The sequence below is a fragment of the Malus sylvestris genome, chromosome 3, assembly GCF_916048215.2.
Source record: "Malus sylvestris chromosome 3, drMalSylv7.2, whole genome shotgun sequence".
NCBI lineage: Eukaryota > Viridiplantae > Streptophyta > Magnoliopsida > Rosales > Rosaceae > Malus > Malus sylvestris.
The window spans coordinates 18760014-18787679 of record NC_062262.1 but is presented as its reverse complement, the minus strand read 5'-3'; the positions used below and the strand labels follow the sequence as shown (position 1 = coordinate 18787679).

Here is a 27666-nt window from a genome sequence, read left to right as displayed (position 1 = left end):
TATTTTTATGGGATTTTATTACCCTATTTTAAGATCACACCACATATATCTTTATTATGTACCTAAAAGATTAAAACCCTCACCTTTTGAAAAATGACATTATTTAATGTTCAAATTAATTAGTTTATATAATATATAATAAATTATTCAAATCCGTCTCGTCCGCCTAGGTTTGTATACGAAAATTACTATCCTCTTTACTCTAGTATTTTTCCTAGCAGTAAGATGTTGTCTCTGTAATCCAAACATTCATTCATTTATTGAATGTAATAAGTAACATTGTAACAATAGAAAAATGATTGGAATTTGGCGTACTGGGTAGGGACTTCTCTTTCGGTTTGAATTGGTTGAAAAATTAGATTATGTAAACTTAACAAGTGCATTTGCTTCTAAAAACGCGAGACATGTAATATTTGAGTAATGTTTGTATATCTTTCTTTTTTTGATATTAATTTTTAATGATATTTGATGTAGAAATAGACTTTTCATGTATTTAGTGATTTTTTGTCAATGTACAAAGGGTCGGGAGTCAGAGAACTCTAGCGCCCCATTTCGAAGGCTTGCATAGGGCCCCCAAATTCTCAAGGTCGGCCCTGGATATACGTTCTAGCTTGAATACCATGAGTGGATTATGCATTAGGAAAATCTAACCTTCAAAGTTGCATGGGTAATTCATAAGTAATTGGTAAATCTACATAGGATTGTTAAGGGGATGGCAGTACCCTAGGCTTTTAAAATTTGGTTTTCAAAACGTTTTCTTTTATTTTCTTTACTCTGCTAATTTCTTTAATTGTTTGAATTTAAAATTCGTTTTTAATATTCTAGGTCATAAAATCAACCTCTTCCAAACCTTGTTTTCAAATAATTAATTAAGATTTGGTATTTACATAAATTATTCATTCAATCCATGAAGAAAACGACATTACTTGAGCCGTTTATACTACAACTACCTTGTTCTCTAGCAAGTATTTTAAAGTTTTTTTATCCCTACTTTTGTTGGTGGTAAAAATCCTATCACCTAACATTAGCCTGGTAATTCTTTTTTTTTTATTTTAAATTTGTCTCCTCATTACTCATTTACAAAATATATTAAAATTCATAAACTAATAAAACCCAAAAAAAAAAAAAGGAAAACAGAGGCTGAAGTTTTTTTTTATGAACTTACAACAAACAAAATATTTTTTTTTTTCTGCAACCAAGTAGCTGATTGTTAAGCTAGAGGTTTTGAATCCCTGATCCAAAAAACGTTTTGGGCAAATGACCAGTAAAGTTATTGTAAGAAAGCCTTAGGTTTTGCAAGTTCGGAAACGAATCGAACACATCAGGCAACGATCCATATAATTCACATTACTTGCAGCAAAAGTGACCAAGCTGGAAGCTTTAGTGACCTTCGAGGGGAAAACCCAAGAGTTGAGATTGATGTTCTGGCTCATGCTCAATCTGCTAGCTTGAGAGGCTCATGAAGCAGCCGGCGGGAATAAAGGTGAAGTTGTTCGTGTCGAGGTAGATTTCTTGGAGGGAAGAGAGGTTGGTCAATGTTGAGTTTTGGTTTCAAATATTTGTTGTATATTTCATTGTAAAGATTACAAGGGAAATAAGCCAACTCAAATAGAGAGCTGAAAAGTAGGCTACAAGAAAATGTAGGCTAACTACTCCAACATAATCCCTAAAATCTGCCTTAACAAGAGGAAAAGCCAAAAAACTAATTACAATGAAAGAATTTTTTACAAGCTACTAAGAAAGGTTGACAAGAAGGAGGTAAGGTGAATGACAAGTTATTGGAAGTCATGAAAGTAGGGTTAAGACCATCACTTTAGCCTATGACTTAACTAAAGTGAGGATGACAACCCATACATACAACATATCCCTTGAGATCTTATACAAACTGGTTTCAATACACCCCCTTAAGCTAGATCAAGGGGATTGATTGATCCAAGCTTGCACAACAAACGCTGAAACTGACTAGAGTCCAGTGCTTTTGTGAATAAATCAGCCAGTTGATCGTGGCTGCGTGTGAACACAGTGTTTATCACCTTGGATTGAACTTGAGCACGAATATAATGGTAGTCAACCTCAATCTGTTTGGTCCTTTCATGGAAAACTAGATTAGATGCAATATGCATGGCAGCTTGGTTATCATAAATACAAGGACATAGATGCCATACTTGTGAATCCGAGCTCGGAAAGAAGACCTTTCAACCATACCAGTTCATAGGCCGTTGTTGCCATAGCCCTATACTCAGCTTTTGCACTAGATCTAGCAATAACATTTTGTTTCTTGCTTTTCCAAGTAACAAGATTCCCTCCAACAAATGTGCAAAAACCTGTTGTGGATTTTCGATCAAGGGCATTTCTATCCCAGTCAATATCTGTGTAGGCCAAAATGTGATTTGATCTATTGTTCTTCATAATTATCCCCTACCTACTGAGCCCTTGAGATATCGAAGTATTCTCTTGATAATTTCCTAGTGAACTAAAGTAGGAGAGTGCATGAACTGACTGGCTAGGCTAACTGAATATGAGATATCAGGCCTAGTAATGGTGAGATAAATAAGTTTCCCAACCATTCGTTGATAAACACTAGGGTCCGAGAGAGGTTCACCTTTTTCATGCCATTGAAGCTTGCTAACTAAGGGTGTCCGATCTGGTTTGCACTCCATGTTAGCTTCATATAGAAGATCAAGAACAATAATTTTGAAGAGGTAGCCACCTCAATTCCAAGAAAGTATTTCAAGGGGCCCAAGTTTTAATGGAAATTTTTTGGTGAAGTGACTGCTTAAGCACCTTGATTTCACTTATACTGTCACTTGTAATAATTAGGTCATCAACATATATAAGCACAACTAATTTGCCAGCAATGCCACTTTGAACAAACAAAGAAGAGTCAGCATGACTCATTTTGAATCCTGCAACTTCAAGGACAGAACTAAGCTTCGAATACCAAGCTTGAGGGGACTGTTTGAGACCATATATGGCTTTGTGAAGTCTGCATACCTTGTTGGATTCCTTTTCTTTTACATGACACGGGGGCAACTTCATGTACACTTCTTCTTGAAGATCCTCATGAAGAAATGCATTCTTCACATCCATTTGGAATAAGGGCCATGCATTATTTACTGCCACAGACAACAATACCCTCACAATGTTCATTTTCGCAACTAGAGAAAAGGTCTCATTGTAGTCAATACCATAGGTTTGTGTAAAGCCTTGTGTCTCTCAATGCTTCCATTAGAGTTGAATTTGGTCTTATATATCCACTTATTTCCCACTGCCTTTTTGCCATTTGGAAGATTTGATGCGAAAATTATCTTAACACACAAATTTAACCCTATTTTGACAATTGTAGTACAAGTATAAGTAAGGATCGTTCTGGACCGGGGATTAGGAGGGCTTGCTAATAACCTCTGAACTGACTCAAAAACATAAAACTAAACTTAAAAACACTTAACAAGACTCACAAGACTCAAAGCAAACTTAAAATACTCAAAACAGCTTAAAACAACCAAATAAACGTAAACTAGACACTAGGAATGACTTTGGACGAAAATTGACTTTTACTTGAATCAAAACACTTAAAAACACAAACTAAAACAGATTTGAAACACTTTGAAACAAGAAACTAAAAGAGGGGTTTTGATTTGGATGAAGTTGAAACAAACAAACAAGTATGAAAAACTAGACAGATTGTAAAACAAATGTGAGAAATAAGATGATGGATGGGATAGCTAGAGGCTTTTTCTCCACACATGACATGTATGCAAATAACTCTATTTCCAGTTACTACTTCATTGACTTATGAATGACAATGCCCCAAATTAACCGTGACATCACTAGTTAACTCTCAGATTTTCCTTGTTTTATTGGATTGGATGACATCATTCGACAACCCAAAACATTCTTCAAAAGTTTCCTACATGACATCATAATAGAGATACAATCAAAGATCATTACGTCTAATGAAAATCATAAGCATTGACAAAGCACTTGCAACTATGACATCATGTCACTCATGCTAGGAATTGAACTTAACGTGATCGTTTATAAGTGACCTTCACTACATGTGAATATAAGTTTGTAACGATTATGTGAAACTTCCTTATATTCTAGCAATGGATTTATGCATGCCAATTAAGTGTCGACCCTTAATTAACAAGTACAAATAAGTTATCAATCAAATAGTTAAGCCAATTGCATTCACGATTCAAGAGTTCATAACTGGAATTTATCAAATTATATTGCACACATAGTCATGGCTTTGAAATCACCCCTAGCCAAGAGGGGTTTAGCCACTCATATTTACAACAAAACGAAAGGAAATGAATTTAAACATTAGAAACAAAAGAAAGAAAACACCTAAACGCTCCAACGATCCAAGTTGGACATCAAGCACGTTCAAGCACTTTCCTTCCCTTCCTTTGCTACGGCACAAGGTGTTGGTAAGTGTTTGAAGGTTTGTTTGTATGGAGGAATGGATGTGAAGATGAATGGATGTGTTTGGATGAAGGTTGTGTTGAAATGGGAGTGAATGATCTAACAAAGTATGAACTAAATTTATGTTACACACACTTCCTTTTATAGAGGAAGTGCATGGCAATGGAGGGGAACATGGAGTGGTGTAGCAATTGATTGCAATGATGCATAAAATCTGAAATGATGGAGGGAACAAGGAATGGTGTAGCAATTGAGTGCAATGATTCAATGTAATGATGCATAAATTTGAAATGATGGAGGAAACAAGGACAATGATGCATAAATCTGAAATGATGAAGGGAACAAGGAATGGTGTAGCAATTGAGTGCAATGAGTGGTGTTTGAAATGATTCAAAGGTGAAAGTGAAGTGATGATGTAAAGCATGGGGGTAAAATGGAGTGGTGTTGCAGCTAGGGAACATGAATGATTATGCACATGGTAGAGAAAGGAAAGGGAGGTGGAATGATGCAACAAATGAGTCGATGGAGGGAACATGGATGATGATGCACGGCATAGGAATCCAAAGGAAGTGCAATGGTGGTGCACGACAATGATGGAAAGGTGAATGGTGGAGTGACACCCCTTTGTGGCTGAGCTCTTTGTCATTTTTACATTAATTCTTCTTTCTCTTTAACACATTCCTAGCCTATTTAGTCTTCAATTTCGTCCATCCACCTTGCTCCATGCATGTGCTATTCATTCCAAGCCCAAAACTGCTCCAAAATGCACCAAAATGCATCTTATTGCTTCATAAGGCCTATGGACCTACAAACACACGAAAATAGCTTAAAATACATAATTAACTAAGAAATAACAACATAAATGCATGAGAACAAGCTAACTCAGTCGTATAAATAGGCTCTTATCAAGATCCACCACACTTCAAGTTTTTTTGTCATTTAGAGCTTAGAGCTCTTTAGTCATAGCATCTTGCCACTCAGGCATGCATGTGGCTTCAGGAAAATTCCTTGGTTCGAAAGTGTGAGACACTTTGTTAAGGAAAGAAGCACGAGAAAATGAGAATCTGTGATAAGAAATGGCAGCAGAGATAGGATGCCTTGTAGTGTAAGTAACCTTACTGGTGAATGGATATCTCGTGTAGGATTTCTTCTTGATGCACTTATAGCTTGCTGATTTGGTTGAGCTTCTGATGTTCCAGAGAAGCTCGGCATTGCATCACTTACACTTTCAGTGGGTTGAGAATTTTCAGTGTTGATATGAGCAGGAGTGACTTTATGAACTTCTGTTGGAGTAGGCAGTGGAAATATGTCCATAAGAATTTTCCCTATTGGGATTAGTCTCCAAACCTTTGTGGAAATAAGGTGAGTATTTATCAAATTGCACATCTCTATAGACCGCCGCTTCCCAGTGTTAGGGTTGTACACTTTGTAACCTTTTTGAGAACTAGAGTATCCCATAAACACACATTTGACAACTTGAGGGTCGAGTTTATCACGATGAAGAGCTTGAAGGTGCACATAACAAATACAACCAAAGGTCCTGAGGTGAGACAAGTCTATAGGCCTGCCCTTCATGACTTCAAAGGGAGATTTATTATTCAACACCCAAGTAGGCAATCTGTTAATGATGTAGGTGGCAGTGAGTAGGGTTAGAGACCAAAATTTCTTAGGAACATTCATTTGGATCATAAGTGATCAAGTTTTCTCCAATAAGTCTCGATTTTTTCTCTTTACCACCCCATTTTGTTGTGGTGTACCAACACAATTAGTTTGATGCAAAATGCCATGATTGCTCAAGCAATTACTCATGTTATTAGAAGTGTACTCGGTGCCATTATTTGATCGTAACATATATAACTTAGATGAAAATTGATTGGTGATTAGATTGTGAAAGTCCTTAAAAGTATCAAACATATCACTTTTGAGTTTTAAAAGGTACAACCAGGTCACTCTAGAATAGTCATCAACAAATGTAACATAATATCTATACCCATTAAAGGATTCTACACGAGAAGGACCGCAGATATCTGAGTGAACAAGCTTAAAAAGTCTACTAGTTCTAGAATTAGAGGAAACAAAAGGGAGTCTAGTGGCTTTTGACATTTGAAAAGTTTCACACTCAAGTGTGTTTTTACAAAAAAAGGAAACAACTTGGTCATCACTGGTTTTGAGTGATGGGCAAGGCGTTGGTGCCAGAGTTGGTGTTATTGAACGTGACTTAAGTTGACACTGAGCTTTTTGACAAAATTAGACTTATTTGAGAGATAGTAGAGTCCATTTAAGAAGAACCCTTCACAAATCTTCTTCTGAGTAACTCAATCCCGAAACACAACATTATGAGGGGAAAATATGGCAAGACAGTCTAAAGTTTTTGTGATTTTTCCTACTGACAAGAGCTGAAAAGGAAAAGAAGGAACATAAAGAGTAGTGGAATCAGTATGCTCACTCAATAATCTAATCTTTCCTTTCCCTAGAATAGGTTCCCTTTTCCTATTTGCAACAGACACATGGATTAGATCAATAGTTTTTTGAAATTCATAAGGACTCAAGGGTTTAGTAGTTATATGATTAGTGGCACCAGAGTCAATAATCCAAAAATCATGTGTAACATTTGCATTAAGAGCAGTGGAAATGGCACTGATAATACCTGGAATATTGCCTTTCGATGTGTTCTCCGAGTCAGCTGAGAATCCAGCAAATTTCCCTAGCATTGCAGTAGGATTTTCAGTCGTCACTTCACCATGCGCAGTGCTTCCTTGCTTCTTTTGAAGAAAAGCAGCAAACTCGTTCATCAAAGACATACGATTTGTTAAGAAATTGGCCATCCCAATAGCTGAGGAACAAGCTGAGTGAAATACTTTTAGAGTGACTCATCCATTCCAGATGAAGAATCTAACATTTTTCTTTGAAATGTCCCTTCATGTTGCAATAAGAACATTTCCAGTCTGTTTTCTTCCTAGGCACCCTATCACCAGTTGCTTTGTGATTTTTCATGAAAACCCTAGCATCAGAGTTGGATTTGGGCTCAACATTCATCACTCTTCGTCGAGTTTCCTTTCTCTGGACTGCATGACACACACTGGTAAAGGAGGATAGCTCTGGAGTCATTAACAAATGACTACGTATGTCTTCATATTCAGCTCCCAAGCTTGCCAAGAGTTGAAACACCTTATCTTCATCAGCCATCTTCAGTAACACAATGGAATCAGTTGTGTGTGGATGGTACATATCGAGTTCATTCCATATGGATTTCATACTTCCAAGGTGTTGAACAAATGATAGATCACCTTGCTTTAAACTAGCAACACTCTTCTTTAGTTGAAAAATGCGAACTGAGTTGTTTTGGCTACCATACATGTCTTTAACAGACTCCCATAGGAGAATGGAAGACTCTGAGTAGCTTAAAAGCTCAGACAGTTTTGGCTCTATGAAGTTAAGTATCCAGGATATAGCCAGCTGATCAGTGGCGTGCCATGCATCATAGGTTGGTGAAGTGGATTTTGGCGGCTCAGAGCTTCTATTGATAAACCCTAGCTTCGATCTTCCTTCTAGAGCAAGTGACACAGCTCTTGACCAAGGAAGGTAGTTGAAATCGTTCAGTAGCACTGAGCAGAGATGTTGATTTGGGTTGTTCTCACCAACTTGAGTTAAGTTGGGGGATGAGGATGAGGCACTATTAGCACTAGATGCATGTTCTTTTACCATCTCTATCGAGGATGAGCAAAACGAAGAAGCAAAAAAAAAAAATGAACAGAGTTAGGACCTTATGGTTCTTGCTCTGATACTATGTTCAATTTTGGTTTCAAATATTTGTTGTATATTTCAATGTAAAGATTACAAGGGTAAGAAGGCAACTCATATAGAGAGTCGAATGAAGCGATGGAGAAGAGAAATCTCACGGTGAAATTTCTTGTCTTGATGGTGTGAAAATTTAGATGACATTTTTTTGGTTTTGATTCGAGTTGGAGTAAAAAAGCAAGCGGTGTAGACTGCAGAGCAAGGAAGTGGTGGAGGAGAGAAATCTCGTTAGCACGCCACACGTGCAAAATGGCTTTTCGTCCTTTTACTGTAGCAGCATGAAGTATAGGAAGGAAAATATCAGGTGAAGAAGGGCATTTTTATCTTTACACTGTTCTTATGAATAGTATTTTGGGTTTAGGGTTTTAGTACATGTAACGAGCAGTGAAGCCTGCGTGATTCTGCGGGTTTCAAAATTGTCTTAAATGTGTATGTTGAGTGCATAAAGTTATATTTATATGCCCTCTTTTACTTAGGTTTTTGACTTAAAATCTCTATGCATCACAATGTCTTTTGTTGTTTGTATTGTATTTCAGGAAGAAAGTAAGGGCTTGAAGAAATCATCTTATTTTGAATATTGTAACAAGTGGCCCAAGATTCGCCAGAAAAATGCCCTTGCAGAATAGCCAACTTGCGAGCTTTGCCCAAGTGCTCAAAACGAATTAGAAAATGGACCATATATGGTTGGAAAGCCCTGGAAGTCTTCTTTCTGATGGTCTTTACAACTTGTGATTTGGAGGTTTCGACAAGAAGTTATGACAGAATAAAGAGGAGCTGTTCAGTTACAAATTCTGATAATAGCTAGTTTTCAGTTACTCCAATACTAAAAGCTGGTTGTTATGAGTTATAAAAGAGAGTCAATTCAAAGATGTAAATGTGTCAGATGTTAGATAAGTCCTAAGTCTTTTAATAGGAGACATACTCAACAGAAGGAGGAGAATCTGGAGAGAGAGCATGAGTCTTTAACCTTGAGCAGTTTCTAGGTTCTAACTTTCCTGACTTTTTATGTATTTTATTTTGATGGATACTTAGGGTTGTTTTGAAGCCCTAGATATGATTGAATTAATGTTATGAAGCAGCTTTAGTGTTGGAGATATGCCCTGAAAGTCAATCTTTGGAAGAAACCTTTCAGGACAATGAATGGATGTATGGATGATTCTTATACATCAAATGGCAAAGATACTAATTAGGACTATCTCTATAAACGATATATGTCATAAATAGTGAATCCATGGACAATGGATTGATGGAAGAAGTAATCTAATGATGTTAGACTACAGAGACCTTCTTCACATAACCATCATGTCCAAAAAGGTTCCTGGTCATAAGATTGTTAGAGGGATACTGACAATGCATAGACCGGTACATACTATGTCCGCTTCAATTAGAAGGATGGAAAGTCTCATCCCATTCGTGTAGTGACACTAAGACAAGTATGTAGGTGCTCATTAAGGGAATGAGTTCATTGAACACAATTGAACGAGAGTACTTGCATGGAGGTCTACTCACATGTCAAGCAAGTAACTCTAATGGTTGGAATAGTGTAAGTAGTCATTTGACCTGAGGCATCATCGTTGTCTTGTGGTTAAGTACTTGATCTTTGATTATGTCAAAGTCACTCCATCCGCGGGTGTCCACGACATAGTCGGGGTTAAGCCACTTAGTCATGAAGTCAAGTGAATGTTCAACAAGGAATCTCTAATCCTCGTTATGAGAGGATGAATACTCTAAGATATGATTCGGGAATCTTTGGCTGAAGTATCGAGCGTAATAAAGGAAAGCGTTCCTATACGACTCAATTGAATCATATAACATGGAATAATCACATTAGGGGTTTGACATATTATATCCATACCCTAGTGATGTGATTGAGAGTATTGTTTTAGAGAAGGATCGAATTGCATTGTAATTCCAACTGAATAGGCTCTCCGAACAATTTCTACATTAGCTTGGGTAGCCATGATATATGGTTAGATGTCACTCATGGCTTGTGAGTTCTTCTAGATGATTAAATGTAGTCATCAAAGAAGAAGGTGAATTAAAAGTAAGTTTTAATTCACTAAGTGATTGGATTAAATATAATCAATTGGTTTGGTGCCAATCACCTCACTGCCTTGCTAATTAGAACCTAAAACGATTGTTCACCAATACACTCTTGTAGTGAGTAACTAATGGATGATGGAAATAATTAATTGGATTAATTAAGTGTTGTGATTAATTAGAAAGTCTAAAGAAATCATAAAAGCGATATAAGATCGTTTTGGGCTTAAAGAAACGTTCGGGTTTAATTGGGCCCATTGGGCCTAAACCCATTGGGCTTTTATTCAAGCATTGGATGACTTGAAATAAATAAAAGCCCAAAAGCCCAAACAACACTAAGGGGGCCGGCCATATAGAGTGAAAAGGAGAGATAGGAAGTCAAGTTGTTGGCTAGGTTTCTTTGTGTTATAAAAGGAACTTTATAGTGAAAAAGTTTATTAGGGTTTTGTATGTTGTTTTTCACAAAAAGAAGAAACCATCTCTCTCTCTCTCAAAACTCACACAAGGCCGGCCACCATAAGGGTGATTTAGCTAATCATTTTCTCACCCTTTTGGTTATTCCTTCATCCTTCTCACTACACTAGTGGGTGAGGATCTTCAGAGGTTTTCAATTTTGGAAACTTGAAGAGAACCTAGGAGCACTCATTCTAAACAAAGTGGAGGAGGCAAGGAAGGAGGCTAGGCTCAAGGAGTTCAAGGAGCAAAGGTCTTGGAGGTGGTCCATCCTTGGTCTAAGATCTAGATCAAGAGGTATAAAAACTACTCCTAAACTTTGTTCTTTTATATGAATTTGTTTTTGATGCATCTTACATGAACCTATGCATCTTGAAGGGGATTTGCATGACTAGAGCTTTGATATTATTTGATAACATGCTTCCGTTGCTTTCGTATATAAATCTTGAATTGTATATGCATGCTAGTCACTAGAAATCCCACATGAAATCTCATAAATTTCCCTTCAAGTGGTATCAGAGCCAATGGTTTATGTAAGATATGTCCTTTCTCAAAATGCGAAATTTTGAACTTCCGTTTAAAAGGGCGTTTTGAATGGCCAGAATATCGACTTCTGTGATGGGAAAGTCGCTTTGTCGTTTTTGATAAAAAGCATAAACCTCATTTTTTTTTAATGAGATGTTGAATCGAACAAGGCATATCGTAACTTCTTTGCATGTCGTTTCCACCCTTTTTTTTTAGGAAAAAAGATCATAGCATAGCGCAAGTATGATCTTCACTCGTTCCATGCGGGATAGCTTGCTCTAGTTGACACCCCGAACTATCACATCTTCCGTCTCGTTACCCTCTCCTTTCAGTCGAGCGACTTCGTTACCCTCTACTCTGAGGGAAGAGAAGAACAGGGCAGGCTAGAGGTAAAATTTGGGAAGAACATTAGGAGAAGCAAAAAGAAAATAAGAAGAAGAAAAGATGAGAGAAGGCACGCCAGAGATGGGGAAAAGAGGAGAGAACAGAAGGAGGGGAAAAAGGGCAACCGACTCCAGCAGAAGCAAGAGTCGGCGCCGGAGAGTGTGGTCAAGTGGGAAACCCTTACCAAAAGAGGGAAAGCATCTCTCACAGAAGAAGAGAACGCTCTCACAAAAGGAGAGAAGTAGTCATGGAAAACTTTAACTAATAATTTATTTCTTTATCAGGGATTCTCATTTTTCGTCAGTTTGCTCTTTGTGTTGTCAGGCTTCCTCCATCTGCTGGTGTAGCTTTTGTTCATGATCTTTGTAGCTTTCAAGCTTCTCATTCTTTTAGAGGTTGTTCTAATGAATTTTCCTATATTAGAGTTTCGTAGTTGGTTTGAGCTCGTCGTACTTTCCTGGTCTTTCATTTTAATATATATATACACCTTGTAACTCTTATTTCCTATATAAAAACCCACCTAATTATAAACATTCAAATAAAACTCAAATTTAAAAGTGATTACCATGTAGGAAAGTAATTGACCTATTAATACAAAATATTTATAACTTGTACCACAATATTCAAAATAAATCAATAAATATTATTACTCACCTTAATTACAATGAACAAATAATTTATTGCATATTATTACCCCTAACACACACACACACACACACACATATATATATATATACACATATATACGTTCAAATGTATATAGTACTACCACAAGCTCAATATGTATATGTATATGTATGTATGTACATATGTATGCACAATAGATATATGATCAAACATATTATACTAATTAATCTACCTATATGTAAATTTATGATGAGCAAATAACATATATTTTGTAGGTATATTATTTTGTATGTATCATCATATATATTGGGCACATTTTATTATTATATGTACAAAATAATAGGTAAAATAGTTTTTAATAAAATAATAATATTTTTTTATGTAGGTACATTATTTTGCATACATTAGGTTTGCTTTATTATGTAGGTAAATTATTTTGCATGTATTTTACATACAGTGGGGAAATTATTTTGGTTTTTTTAAGCAATCTAACATTTTAAAATTTGAATAGTAGGTGCACTGAATCAAATAACATTTTTTGTAAGTAAATTATTTTGCATGAATTTTTACGTATACTAGGCATTTTTTTATTTTTAATTTTTGTTATATATATGTGTGTGAAATAATTTACCTACATTTATATGTAAAATATAATTTGTTCACTTAACTAAGCATGTATTATTACATATATTAGGCATGTTTTGTTGTTATTATATATTAGGCAATAAATTTATTATTTATTATTTTCGTAATATCATTAATTCTCCCTTACAATCTATATGGAACTAATTGTGTACATCAAACATTCAAATAGGGGTGTTTTGGGCATTGAAAATTTTTAAATGTGTAAAGTCAAATATAATTAATGAATTTGCTGATGTAGAATCTAATTAATGGGTTTTATTTGAGTAAAAAAAATTATGATGGGTTTTATGTGGAGAAAATTAAATTTCACAGGCTAAAGTCATATTTTCAGTATATATATATATATATATATATATATATTTTTTTTTTGTTTGTTTGTTTTTGATAGCTTTTATAGACACTTGGTTCGGTAAGACTATAGTCTGAAATATCGATGGTATCGACGAAATATCGAGGATATTTCGGTTTTTTCGAATCACGGATATTTCGGAACATATCCAGTACATATCGTACAAATATCGACAATATATAATATCGGAAAATATCGATTTTTTTTTTTTGTTTCTAATAGCTTTTATAGACACTTGGTTTGGTAAGACCATAGTCTGAAATATCGATAATATCGACGAAATATCGAGGATATTTCAGTTTTTTCGAATCACGGATATTTCGGAACATATCCATGTACATATTGTACAAATATCGACAATATCGGAAAATATCGATGTCAATAATTTCGCTCACACTTTAGCAATATTTTGTCAAAATATCGGTGTAATATCGCTAAAATATCGAAAATATCGATGTAAAGGAAGGAAAAAAAAAAAGAAAAAAAAAAGGAAAAAAAGGGAAAAAAAGGAGGAAAACAAAACACAAAGGTGATTTGAACCCCTCCCATTTTACTCCTCCAACATCGTAACCACCATATATCACTTATGTTTTAGTGATAATATGCTAAAATATTTATATTTATATGAGTGACATGTTAACAATTACATGCAAAACTATTTTGGGGATTTATCATTTGATGAATACTCTTCACAATAAACTTACTCTACACATAGAGATGATGAAGATTGTGAAAGTTTTGAACCTCATAGGAACTTTATGTGGTACTAAATCACTCATGTATCTTACCATGCAATGTATAAAGTGTAAAATATTGTAGTAAATCATTATATATAAATGATTATGGTGTATTTAATCTTTTTTTCATTAATTACTACATATTTTCTACACTCACAGTGTTTGCTAGCTCGCTGTGTAATCAATTTAAATCAGTTAAATCTATCATGTAATGCATTTCCTTCTAATTGTTTTTTGATAAACTAATAGATAATTGACTAAATAAACATTCTCCAAAGTTTCAATAAAAATTTCCAAGTTTTTCTTATAATTTCCGTGGTTTTTATTCAATTTTTATCGATATCGATAATATTCTAATATTTCTATTGAAATTTCCATGTTTTTGGACTACCGATATTTCCGATATCATTGATATTTTATACCATGGGTAAGACTACGAGTCCCCTTTAACTTATTGCGTTCCTTTATTATTTATTGTATTCACAACAACGTTTTTCTGTGACAGCAATGTTGGAGCAGATTTGACAATTGTTGTTTGATTAAGAAAAACTTGAACAGATTATTGTTGGTTGAGTTTCATATCGTTTGGTTAAAGTGAGAGAATGTGCAAAAAAGGAAAAAAGAGTGTAGATTACTTTGACACCATATCTAACAAAGAATTCATTTTCTTATTGATGAATATAGTAAATAGCAATTATTCCAGGTAGTCTATGGATTGGATTTGCAAGAACAAATCTGCATTTTCGATTCGTAATAGCCAGTTAATGTAGTTCTTAAACGTTGTGTAATAAACTCGTTTGGCTTTATGGGCACTTGGGACCTCCTTCTTTCGTCTTCCAGTTGTCATAGCATGGACATTCTTCCTTATGTCCATATGTGCCTGATGGAACACATAGACATTTCTGGCAGCACATGCTGCAGAACTCTATGCATGGGTTCTTATGTGAAGTTTCTGAACATCGGTAGTCACATGCCGCTCCACATTCTGATTAAAAATAAATAATATATCAAGTAATTTGAATTTTGTATCAATTATGTATTAAATTAGCTGAAATCATTTTAAGAACAAGAGTTTGACAAGTAATATGCATACGTTCATGACGAAGTGATCCCTCGCCGCCAGCCTGCGCAAAGAAAATGTAATCAACTTTGAAGATAAACACGCGGAAAAAAGATGCTTAATTTAACGAGTGTATGAGAGTTATTACCATGACATCAATGGCACAGCTCAAGGCAAGGACTAGAAAGAAAGCAATTGGAAACCATGAGAGTCTCGCCATGTTTAATTGACTACAAATTTTATGCCTTCACTCTAGTTTCAAGGAGAATGAAGCCTTACCTAGGTTTATAATGCATGTTACCGCTAGATAGGTCCTCTTATATACACATATATTTGTGCATTTATACATGTTTCCTTACTTGGGTATATGCAAAATTAAGAATTACACTTAAATAGATTCAAAGTATTTAGTCATTTCTCTAATCAAAATTCCACCTATTATTATTTCCCTATATACATTTAACTAGTTTAGAATATCCCCGTGTCAAAATAAAAAGATAAATCTAAAATATATTCGGCCTAAAAAATTAATCTTCTTAGCAATTAACTATTAATTAAGAAAGAAAGTCGCAATAATTTTCATCCCAAAGATTCACAATTAGATTTTCCAAACCTGAAACACGGTGAATCAACCTTTCATATATACATATATGTTACCTTAACTAGATAAACTCAAAATTGAAAAGCATACTTAATTAGTGTTCCACCTTTTAAACTTTAAGATTGTCGAAAACCATAATTACAAAGTCAACTAAGCCCACACGTGACTTGATGGACTCATTCCCCTCCCCTCAAATAACTGGAATCTTAGCAAAACATTCTTGGTACTATTTACTTTTAATGTCAAAGACATTTTTGTAGACATCGAAATTTCGGTAAATAAATGTTGACCGATAAATCAAAGTTTCAGCGCTCATGTATTACATAAATTTTACACGTAGCGTGTGTCTAAACAAAAAATCGAGAATCATCGGAAAAGTCATCAAACAGGACACGTGTCAACACCTGGCAGAAACGACTTATTTCATCTGGAATATTATATTCAAAATTAGGCCTTGGAAAATTCTATAAATAGAAGCCAATTTCATTCATTTGGGGAGGAATTCATATTACACCTTGAAGCTCTGAAGCTCTGAAACTCCGAAGCTCTCAAGCAATTCGCGAAAGATCAAGAAAGCCCTTTTCGATCAACAATCATCCACCTTCAAGATCAAGCCCCGACGGCCCTTGAAGAAAGTGTTCTTCGTTCTTCGTTCTTCGTTCATCATTCTTCCAAGATCAAGCCCCGACGGCCCTTGAAGAAAGTGTTCTTCGTTCTTCATTCATCATTCTTCCAAGATCAAGCCCCGACGGCCCCTTGGATCAACAATCATCCACCTTCAAGATCAAGCCCCGACGGCCCCGTGACGAACTTCCACCAAATTCAAGATCAAGCCCCGACGGCCCCGTGAAGAACTTCCACCAAATTCAAGATCAAGCCCCGACGGCCCTTGAAGAAAGTGTTCTTCATTCTTCGTTCATCGTTCTTCTAAGATCAAGCCCCGACGGCCCCTTGGATCAACAACATCAACAAATCCACACGTCCAACCGTTCTTTAAGATCAAAGCCCAAAAGCCCCTGGAGATCCGTTCATCACTGTTCTTCAAAGATCAAGCCCAAAAGCCCCTTTGAAGATCTGCTCAAATCCACCATCAAGATCAAGTCCACGGCCCTTGAAGAATGTTCATCCTTAGATCAAGCCCAACGGCCCTTTGGATCAATCGCACATCCACAAATCAACACCTTACGGAGATTGAATCAGAGGATCAAATTTGAGAGAGATTGTAACCCAAAATCATCAAATACAAATATTTGTTTGTGCACGTTGTTCTTGTCTCTTTCGTTTCAGGAATTTTCCGTGTTCACAAATTGGCACGCCCAGTGGGACAATCTCTACCTCTCATCTCTTTCTCCGTTCAAGAAATTCGAGCACATTTCCAAAATTAATGGCTTCAAGGAAGGCTCAAGCTGTTCCCACAACCAACACGAAGAACAAGAGCATCCTTGCCGCAGGCGGCGCCATTTCAAGCATCGTAACTCGAAGCAAGGCAAGAGCTCTTGTTGCCTCCTCTTCCACCCCTACATCAACCCTGCCAAAGGAACAAGAGTACCCGAGGTACGAACCTATGATCACCCTGGCCTCGCTAAGGGCACCAAGGGAGGAAAGCCCGAAGAAGTACTCCGAGTCTTTGTTTTCCGATGCTGACTCAAGCGACAGCACATCCATGCAAGTTATGGTTACCGGAGCAACTTCAATCGATGAGCAGCTGGCTCAGATGAATGAAGCAATTGCAAGGTTAACCCGAACTGTGGAAGAAAAAGACTTACAAATTGCAGCACTCATCAACTGACTGGAGCCGCAGGATGGCGAGAAACCCAACCCGAAGATTGATCATCTGAAGAAGGAAGAAGACGAGCCCCCGGTGAAGAAAATCGATGTGAAGCCGGAGCCAGACCAAGCAGCGGCACTCATGGGATCTCTTTCTATCCAGCAGCTGCAAGAGATGATCACCAACACCATCAAGGCACAGTATGAAGGAAGCTCTCATGCCTCCACGTTGTACTCGAAGCCTTACTCTAGAAAGATCGATGCCTTAAGGATGCCGAAGGGCTATCAACCGTCGAAGTTTATACAATTTGACGGAAAGGGAAACCCAAAGCAACATGTCGCACATTTCGTCGAAACCTGCAACAATGCAGGGACGGAGGGAGATTACCTCGCCAAACAGTTTGTGCGCTCGTTAAAAGGAAACGCCTTTGAGTGGTACACAGACCTGAAGCCCGAGTCCATCAACAGCTGGGAACAGTTGGAAAGGGAATTCCTCAACCGCTTCTACAGTACCCGCCGCACTGTGAGCATGCTGGAGCTGACGAGCACGAAACAATGGAGGGAAGAACCAGTCATAGACTACATCAACCGATGGTGTAATCTAAGCCTCGACTGTAAGGACAAGCTCTCCGAGATTTCTTCAATCGAGATGTGCATCCAGGGCATGCAATGGGGTTACAATACATCCTTCAAGGTATCAAGCCACGGACTTTTGAAGAATTAGCCACCCGTGCCCATGACATGGAACTGAGCATCGCCCACCATGGGAAGAAGGAACCGATCGCCGACTACAAGAACGACAAAGTCCTTGAGACAAAGGTGGAGAAGGCTACGTGGAAATCCACCAAGGAAGCAATGACAATCAACACATCTCCCGTCAAAATCCCTACACGAGGCAAGGCGATTCAAGCTGAAGCTTTTCATGATCAAGAGATGCGTAGACGCACTTTGAAAGAGCTTGAAGAGAAAACTTATCCATTCCCCGACTCTGATGTGGTTGCCATGTTAGAAGACTTGCTAGAAAAGAAGGTGATCGGCTTGCCTGAGTGCAGACGGCCAGAAGAGATGAATCGCACTGACAGTCCAAGGTACTGTAAATTCCACCGCTTCATTAGTCATCCGACGGAAAAGTGCTTCGTGCTGAAAGATCTCATCATGAAACTGGCTCAGAAAGGAATCATCGAGCTAGATCTTGACGATGTGGTGAAGTCAAACTATACCACCGTCACTTCTGGCTCTTTCGACTCAAAGTCTTTACCTCAACCGCTGGGGGCATCCTCCAAGACAAGCAAAGTTGAAGGATGGACTCAAGTCACTCCTAAGAAATTGCACAAGAAGCATACGTCTCCTTCACAAGTCCGCCAATCAGAAAGGGGGCAAAGCAGCTATTGTCAACCTTCAAAGCAACATGAACGTGTTGAAGATGATGAAATTTCGACACATAGATCGTCCATCCCCATCACGATGCGCGATTTCTTTCCTGAAGACTTCTTCAATCACTCGGTCAAGACTCCTTGCTATGAAAATTGCAAGGAATACCTCTCCAGGATCGTTTGACAAATACACTAATGCTCCTTGTTCGCACGAGCCTAAACTGCACAAACCAAGGCTCCTCACCTGCACGAGCCTAAACTGCATGGCATTAAGCTCCTGGTCTGCACGAGCATAAAAGGCAACACCAAAGCTCATTGTCCACAAGAGCCTAAACTGCAGGACACCCAAGCTCCTGGTCTGCACGAGCATAAAAGGCAACATCAACGCTCCTGGTCCGCACAAGCATAAAAGGCGACAACAAACGCTCCTGGTTCGCACGAGCATAAAAGGCGACAACAAACGCTCCTTGCCTGCACGAGTTGAAACTGCAAACGGCACCAAAAGCTCTTGGCCCGCAAGAGCATAAACTGTGTACGGCAAAACCACCATCAAAACCACCATCAAAATCATCATAAAAAATCATTGTTAAATTCATCGCTCATTTGAACTACGTTTTGACTTGATCTCTTTCTTTGGAAGGGTACGTAGGCAGCTTGAATATTCAATTTCAAGTTCAGTCACATCAAAAAAAAATGTTTTATTAAATAGAGTCAATTTTATTACAAAAAGAAAAAAAAATGAATACATATGTTATTATGTATTTACAAAAATAAAAAAAATAAAAAAAAATAATAATAAAAAAAAGAGGATTTCTTTTACATACATATACATACATATATATATATATAAATATGTATGTATGTATGTCCATCAGCAGCAAGCCTCTCAAAAGGAGGCCATCCAGGCCCAAGCTCCAGCTTGTCGTCCCTCTCCCTCCAGGCCTAGGCCCAGACACGGTTATCAAAGCCTAAATCCAGGCTCAGGCCCAACTCTCGAAGTCTCATCTCAAATGCTTGCAACAGGTCTAGCCTCCAACCTCAGCCCATGCCTAGTTCTCTCTTGAACCTTCGAACCCCAAAAGCCTCCACACAAATGGGACCAGCAACCGCTAGACACCCGAGTCCACTCCGAGTCCTCTGTCGCCGAGTTTTGTCGCCAGATGCACTACCGCCGTCGGCCGAGACTTTAAGTTCTGGAACGCCCTCTCTAGATCCGCCTCCAATCTCAATCCTAATCCCAATCCCACGCTCTCCACCTCTCTCCGGCAATCGTTATCCAAGCAGCAATCCAATGCCGAAACTTCCACCGTTGCTTCGGTGCCGCCGTCGGGGAGCAGGGTTCGGATGGGGGACAAAGGTGAGTGGGTGCCGAGCAGAGCTCAGGGTGGCAATTTCGTAAGTTACTTGCCCCAGGATGAGGCGGTGGCGGCTGGGCTCGGCGCCGACGAAGGCGTATTGGACGCCCTGGAGTCGCAGAGAGTGGTGGATCTTCTTAATAGAGAGCTCTCTCGCCTGCTGAAGTTAAACCTTAAGGAGTTTTTTGGCGACAAGTGGCTAGTGATACATCGTTGCATGAATTTCTGGATAGCTTTCTATAGTTTAGGAGTATGTGGTATGATTTCCCTCATCGCAGCGCCAAGGAATTGGTGGCGGGGGTCATTGTTAGGGAGTTTGAATTGAGCCGCCGTCTGTTCATGGTATTATATCGAATATCTTCTAATAGGGATCCTGGCGCTCGTCATGCTGATAGTCTCAGTCCACAAGACCATGAAGTTCTTTTGCAGGAGATGAAGTTGCTTGACTTGCCTAAGTTGTTAGACATATATGCTATATATGGTCATGAAAATGAAGATTTGACCAGAGTGCTGGTTGGCAATGCAGTAAAAGCTCATACTAGGATCCGTGACAATTTGACTGCAGTAGCATCACATTTCCTTAGCATTGTCCAAACAATGTACCAACGTAGCAGCTCAGCCTTGGAGACCTTTTTTTCCTCTGTAAACACTGGAGAACATGGATCCAGCCGTCTTCTTGCTGATTTATTGGAAGTTATGGACTTCATCAACGATGCAATTGTATCCATGGATGCTTTCTTAACTGCATACGAACCATCTGCTGTCTTCTTGTTGTGCCATGTTGAAACCAGTCATGGGAACGAGGCATTACTAAGCACTCTAGCAAGGTTGCATGATTCATTACTTCCATCTTTGCAGCATGGATTTCAAATAATTTCAGCAGATGGAGAAGATAAAATGGTGTCTAAATATTGCTTTAAGTTTGAAGATGTTATCAAAGAGAATTGTCAGATTCGGTTGGAAACTATTGGATTTGTGCTATCTAAGTGATGAGGCCTTCAAAGATAACCTCCCCATTCCAGCTGCTGCGGAGATGTTTCCAGCCAAAGTGGAGGATCTTTTCATTAGATCAGATATACTGGTTCAAACTTTAAGAGAGATTAATGGAATTTCCATATGTGCTCAGGAGAACTAGAATAGGCAAACATTTCTTCAAAATATTGAAAAGAACTTCAACATTATGAGCAAAATGGAGAATTTACAAAAGAGTGGATGGATAAATCATGGATGATGAGTAGCTGGGGTATGTATATGGAATACTTATGTCTACTCAGAAACTCATAGTTAAGGAGCAGCCCAGTACGAAAGCCGATTTGACAAACAAGAAGGTGCAGTTAGATGAAGATGTTGCAATTGTGGAGTCGCGAATTAGTCAAATAAAGGACATGTTCCCTGATTATGGAAAAGGTTTCTTAGCTGCTTGTCTTGAAGCCTATAACCACAATCCTGAGGAAGTTATTCAGAGGATTCTTGAGGGAACTCTTCATGAAGACCTGCAGTCCTTGGATATGTCATTAGAGATGATGCCAACACCCAAGATTGCAACTGTTGGTAGGAATGATAAAGGGAAAGGAAAAGTAGGTGAGCTTACAGCACCCACACCTCCACCTCACCGTCGCCTGGTCCCTTACCCCTATCTGCATATTCCTGACGCTGTCTCTGAGGTTGCTGCCGTCGGTGTGCGGCTTCTTCTTGATCATGCTCCAAGTGCTGACAATTGCCGGGGCTACATCTGGATGCGCGGCGGCGGGGAGCAAGCCGAGCTCTAAGTGGTATGAAGCGCACATGGTGCTGACGGTGCTGACGGTAATTCCAAGGGTCGTTAGCGGTGCTGGTGTTCACGAGGGCCTCTTCTTGCAAATCTCCTGTCTCTCATCATCCGCCACGTCTTCTTCTTCCTCTGCCTCCGCTGCCAAGTCCATCACCATCCCTGCCCAACTTCGAAACCTCTACGTCCGTCTCCAAACCAACGGCGCCTGCCACCTTCCTCCTTCTTCCTCATCTAAGCTCCTATCCCGCACCCTATATATATATATATATGTATGTATATGTATGTACGTATGTATGTATGTGTGCATGAAAAAATAAATTTTGGTGCACCCGGCATTGAAAGTGAAAAAAAAAAATATATATATAAAAATAAAAAATGATGGTGTCAGCCACCACCCTAAAATATACATATATATAATAAAATAAAATAAAAAAAGGGGATGGTGCGGATTGCACCATCTGAAAAGACAAATAAAAAAAAAATAATATATGTATATATATAAAATATATATATATATATATATATATATAAAGTAATGGGTGGGATGGTGCAGATTGCACCTTATGAAAAAAAAAAAGAAAAAAAATAATATATAAAGTAATGGGTGGGATGGTGCAGATTGCACCATATGAAAAAAAAAAAAAAGAAAAGAATATATAAAGTAATGGGGGGATGGTGCGGATTGCACCACATGAAAAAAAAAAAAACAAATGCATTGAGAGAAATAAAGTCCATTTCATTGATTTCTCTGGAAAAATTACAGACGGAACATTTACATGCCAAAAAAAAAAATAATAAAAGTGCAAACAAAAGCCTTCATTGATCAGGTGGCGCCTCAGTACTCGGCGGAGCCCCAGATCGGAGAGGCACCAGAGGGTGATTATTCAGAGCATCATTACTTGGCGGAACCCCAGAAGGAGAAGGCACCAAAGGTTGATCATTTGGAGCTTCATTATGCGGTACAGCCCCAGAAGACGAAGGCAAATGCTGTTGGAACAAACCCACAAACCTGTGATGATCAAGTAAAATCTGACCGTCAGATTCCTGCATTTGGCTAATCTTCCTCTTCATGTTTGTAGCATAGCTATGTGCAAGCCTGTGCAACTTTTTATTCTCATGCTTAAGCCCCCTAATCTCCTGTTTGAGACTCATCACTTCAGCTGCCAAGGATTCAACTTGACGGGTTCGAGCAAATAGGCGTTGGGCCATATTAGACACAGAACCTGCACACTGCACACTGAGAGCCAGAGAATCCTTAACAGCCAACTCATCAGACCTCTTGGAAAATAGTCTGTTATCTTTGGGAGTGACAAGGTTCCGGGCCACCACCACAGCGGTCATATCATTCTTCATCATCGAATCCCCAACGGTAAGAGGACCAGTAGGGGATATGAAGGATGGACGCCATATGTTGTCTGGAGAAGGCGGGACTACCTCTTCACCAAGGTTCAAATCAAAACGACGGTCGGAGGGTCCAGACATTTTCAAAGGTGTTGAAGAAAAAAGAGGTCGGACAAATCAAGATCTTAGAAGTGCAAGAAGGGAGTTTCTACAAGCGAAAATTCAAGTGTGCTTTGAAACGAACTGCGTGCCTCTATAAAGATCAACACTCGACGGGATTTCAAAGATCGAAGAGGCGAGCTCAGAATTCGAAGAGGCCAATTCAAAAATCAAAGAGGCAAGCTCAGAAATCGGAGAAGCATCTTGCTTTTCCAGACGCGTCAGCACCCGTCACACGCAAACTCAGCTTTGCGGAAATCACGGGTAATTTGTTAAAGCGCCAATCCCAGATATCGAAGAGGCGCCAGTCTTTTTCAGCCTCGTCAACACCTGTCACATGCACACTCAGCTTGACGAAAATTACAGACAATTTGTCGAAAATTTCTGATAAAGAAGAAAGCACGTGAAGCCATACTGATCAATCACGCATTGGTTGCCGACACGAGTAAAAGAATAGTACCTCTACAGGTACTAAAGAATTTCCTATAACTATCTACCTTCACCCTCCATAGCAAGGCAGACATACATAACCTTTCTTCATCTCCGAGAATGCCTTCCCAACGAAGCCTCTCGAGTCACTCAGTGTTTCTTATTCCTTGGGGTACCTCTGCAAACAAATGACACCAAAGCAAAAGTATCTCATATCACCAGGGTAGAAAGCAAGAGTATCTCATATCATGCGTTCTTTCTGTCCTTTCCTTTGTCCTTGTTCTTACCTACAAAGACAAGGATAAAGAAAACAATATGCCGGAACCTTCACTCAAACTCGGATACCACATTTGCCTGGAGAACAGATAAGGCAAGTGAAAATGATACCTTGCAGCATGTGGAGACAACGTGCAGAAGAAACAAGCAGAGAAGAATGCAGTCTTCACAGTCAGCTCAGCAAAAGGAGTCCGAGCTGAGGAATTCAAGAAGCTGCCACATCTGCCTGAAGAAACAAGCAGAGAAGAATGCAGCCTGCACAGTCAGCTCAGCAGAAGGAGTTTGAGCTGAAGAACTGGAGAAGATGCTACATTTTGCCAGAAGAATAGATAAGACAAGGGAAAATGATACATTGAAGCATGTGGAGACAAGCACAACAAAGCATGTGTCGATTCATCCGCTACTTCTTCAAAATCAAAAGTATCTCATATCATCAGGTTTGCAATCACTCTGGGTGGAGGATTCGTTTTGACCCTCAAATTCTTGGGTTGACTTGCTAGGCGTTGTGGGCTGCATGTGCCGTTTCACCACCCTTGAATCAAATCCTTAAAGATCAAGTCACCAACTGGAAGAAGAGCCCATCAATCTTGAAGATCATACCGTTGACCAAACTGCTCAGGTGTGAATTAGAAAGATTGAACAAAGCAACAAGTCGTCACCTTCACCTCGTGCATGCTTGCCATGTGTTCGAGTCAACCTTCAAGAATCAAGCCTCAACGGCCCTTGAAGAAGTTTCCGGCCAAATTCAAGATCAAGCCTCGACAACCCTTGAAGAAATCACAAGTCCGATTCAAGATCAATTGTCTACCACTCTTGAATCAAAACCTAGTTCAAGAATAAGCTGTGGAAAATCAACAATTGGAGGAATCCAGAAAATCCTCCAACCTAGTTCAAGATCAAAGCTGTGGAAAGTCAACAAAGCGCAAAAAACAAATACGTGCCGATTTATCCACTACCCAAGCCAAAGATCATCTACCACATGAAGCTCCTTGTGGTCCAATTTCAACCTTCAAGATCAAGCCTCGCCGGCCCTTGAAGAAATTCCAAACAAATTCAAGATCAAGCCTTGACAGCCCTTGAAGAAATTTCCAGCCCAATTCAAGTTCAAGCCCCGACGGCCCTTGGATCGACATCTACAATAAGGAACTTCAAAACACATCTCCTACACATGACAAGCACATGTATACGACGCGCCTTGAAGTGGGGGCATTTGTAGACATCGAAATTTCGGTAAATAAATGTTGACCGATAAATCAAAGTTTCAGCGCTCATGTATTACATAAATTTTACACGTAGCGTGTGTCTAAACAAAAAATCGAGAATCATCGAAAAAGTCATCAAACAGGACACGTGTCAACACTTGGCAGAAACGACTTATTTCATCTGGAATATTATATTCAAAATTAGGCCTTGGAAAATTCTATAAATAGAAGCCAATTTCATTCATTTGGGGAGGAATTCATATTACACCTTGAAGCTCTGAAGCTCTGAAACTCCGAAGCTCTCAAGCAATTCCCGAAAGATCAAGAAAGCCCTTTTCGATCAACAATCATCCACCTTCAAGATCAAGCCCCGACGGCCCTTGAAGAAAGTGTTCTTCGTTCTTCGTTCTTCGTTCTTCGTTCATCATTCTTCCAAGATCAAGCCCCGACGGCCCTTGAAGAAAGTGTTCTTCGTTCTTCATTCATCATTCTTCCAAGATCAAGCCCCGACGGCCCCTTGGATCAACAATCATCCACCTTCAAGATCAAGCCCCGACGGCCCCGTGACGAACTTCCACCAAATTCAAGATCAAGCCCCGACGACCCTTGAAGAAAGTGTTCTTCGTTCTTCGTTCATCGTTCTTCTAAGATCAAGCCCCGACGGCCCCTTGGATCAACAACATCAACAAATCCACACGTCCAACCGTTCTTCAAGATGAAAGCCCAAAAGCCCCTGGATATCCGTTCATCACTGTTCTTCAAAGATCAAGCCCAAAAGCCCCTTTGAAGATCTGCTCAAATCCACCTTCAAGATCAAGTCCACGGCCCTTGAAGAACGTTCATCCTTAGATCAAGCCCGACGGCCCTTTGGATCAATCGCACATCCACAAATCAACACCTTACGGAGATTGAATCAGAGGATCAAATTTGAGAGAGATTGTAACCCAAAATCATCAAATACAAATATTTGTTTGTGCACGTTGTTCTTGTCTCTTTCGTTTCAGGAATTTTCTGTGTTCACAATTTTTATTCTAAAAAGTTACTCCTAGTGCTATTCACTTACAATACTTTTTTTGTCATTTTGATTAAAACTTAAAGTTTTAAAGCCATTTTTATTAGTTTTCCTAAAAAAAAAAATCGGTGCATAGATGTGACCAAGATTGTGAGCAATGTCAATTCACTTCAACATATTTAGTTCGATCATGTTGAACAAGATTGTGAGCAATGTCGATTGCATCCTTGTTATCACAATCCAACTTTTTGTGGTCTAAAACTTAAGTCTGAAAGTAAATTTCGTAATCACAACAATTCACAAATACGATGAGATATCCCTTGAAAATTTTCCTCAACGATTGATTTGACACAACATTTTGTTTGTTGCTTTGATAGGTAACTAGATTGCCTTCAACAAATGTGAAATGGCCCGAAGTTGAATGTGTGTTAGTGATAGAACTTGCCCAATCTGTATCTGTATGCCCAGAAACGTCCAATTGGCCATGTATTGAGAACATAAGTTATTTCCAGCCTTCAGGTATCTGAAAATGTTATTATGGGAAAATAAAATGTCGTATATTTTAACATAAGTCATTTACTAATGGGAACACGCCACTTATGTAACTTATCAAATATGACTACTATGTCCTTGATGGAATACGCATATCGTTAGTTAAACCTTAACAGACTAATAGGCCACATTCTCTATGAAGGCCATAAAAGCCCACAATCAACAAACCCCCGGTCCAATTCATTGCAAACGGTCCAAGTCGAACGCCACGTGACCTGCGCAGATTACCCTGATATTTGATAAGCTTGTCTATCAATCTCTTAGTATGGCAACTCTCCGAAACATAATCCAAGATTCTCAAACGTGTTGGATATGCGCCCTAAAACCAATCATATGATGATACTTTACGGACATTTCACATGTTAAACTAATATTGTTTAATTTAAAAGGGAAAAGATTATTGTTTGAAGCCGTCTCATGTAAATGTTATATGCTTAAACGATAAGTCCAAGGAATATGTAATTGGGAGAATGCGATATAAAGAAGTTAGATTCATGAGACCATTCTCTTTCGTATACATATCCTAAACGTTCCTGATCATAGGATTGCCAATTGGGCATAGACAGTCCGTTAAGATCAGTACGTGCTATGTCTTCTCTTAGGAAAAGTGACTGGTCTCGAGTCATTGGTGTGACTGACACCAAGACAAGTACGTAGGTGCTCAATAGAGAATAAGTTCACTGAACACGATTAACAAGGAGTTCTCATACTCATGTCACATGAGAACTCATGGTTGGGATAATGCAAAGTAGTCATTTGACCTGAGGCATCATAGTTGT

At 38.7% G+C, this 27666-nt stretch overlaps 1 pseudogene; it reads left to right on the top strand.

Moving 5' to 3' along the window:
- Positions 1–17034: 17034 nt before the first annotated feature.
- On the top strand, positions 17035–21914 carry LOC126617044 (uncharacterized; annotated as a pseudogene).
- The last annotated feature ends 5752 nt before the right edge of the window (positions 21915–27666 follow it).